The 810-nt window shown below is 51.4% G+C and overlaps 1 non-coding gene across 1 annotated transcript; it reads left to right on the top strand.

Annotated features, from left to right (window-relative positions):
* The first annotated feature begins 360 nt into the window (after positions 1–360).
* Positions 361–432, top strand: TRNAV-GAC (transfer RNA valine (anticodon GAC)). Its single transcript has one exon. It is a non-coding gene; the product is annotated as a tRNA-Val (tRNA).
* Positions 433–810: the final 378 nt, after the last annotated feature.

The raw sequence follows: 810 nt of genomic DNA, 5'->3' as shown, positions 1-810 counted from the left end.
CCGCTTACTAAGATTACCCCGGCGACTTGGCGGTAAGGTCAGATGCACTTCATCAGACTTGACTCTTAGTCACCTCTGAGTGATATCTGAGAGCCCAAAACACTTTGGAGCAGGGAGTCCTGGAGGGTGAATATCTTGGGCATCTCCAACTAGCCTGGGTTCTGCTCGTTGGCGGGTCAGGAGAATTAGGCGTGCATGCCGGTCAAATGGAGTCACCTTGGGAGAAAAGCCCTTCTCGTGCTGTGTGTCCACGTTTTATTAATTATTTCACTGTGTGTATTCACTTTATTTGTATCCTTCCGTTCCCCCCAGTGGGGACCCAATGGGGCTTACGTCATTCTGGGGCTTACGTCATTCTGTGGGGCTGTGGCTCAGTGGTAGAGCATCTGCTTGACATGCAGAAGGTCCCAGGTTCAATCCCTGGCATCTCCAGTTAAAGGGATTAGGCAAGTAGGTGATGTGAAAGACCTCTGCCTGAGACCCTGGAGAGCCATGGAGAGGGGCTGTGGTTCAGTGGTAGAGCCTCTGCTTGGCATGCAGAAGGCCCCAGGTTCAATCCCCGGCATCTCCAGTTAAAGTCTGAGTAGACAATACTGACTTCAATGGACCAAGGATCTGATTCAGTATAAGGCAGCTTCACGTGTTCATGTGTTCCTCTACTCCCTTTTATCCTCGCAACAACCCTGTGAGATAGGTTAGGCTGAGAATGTGTGACTGGCACAAGGTCACCCAGCAAGCTTCTGTGGCAGATCGGGGATCCGAACCTGAGCTTTCCAGATCCTAGTCCGACACCTTAACCATGACACCACG

This window comes from Euleptes europaea, chromosome 20 (assembly GCF_029931775.1).
Source record: "Euleptes europaea isolate rEulEur1 chromosome 20, rEulEur1.hap1, whole genome shotgun sequence".
Classification (NCBI taxonomy): Eukaryota; Metazoa; Chordata; class Lepidosauria; order Squamata; family Sphaerodactylidae; genus Euleptes; species Euleptes europaea.
The sequence above is the reverse complement of the archived record's forward strand: the minus strand, read 5'-3'. Positions and strand labels throughout refer to the sequence as shown.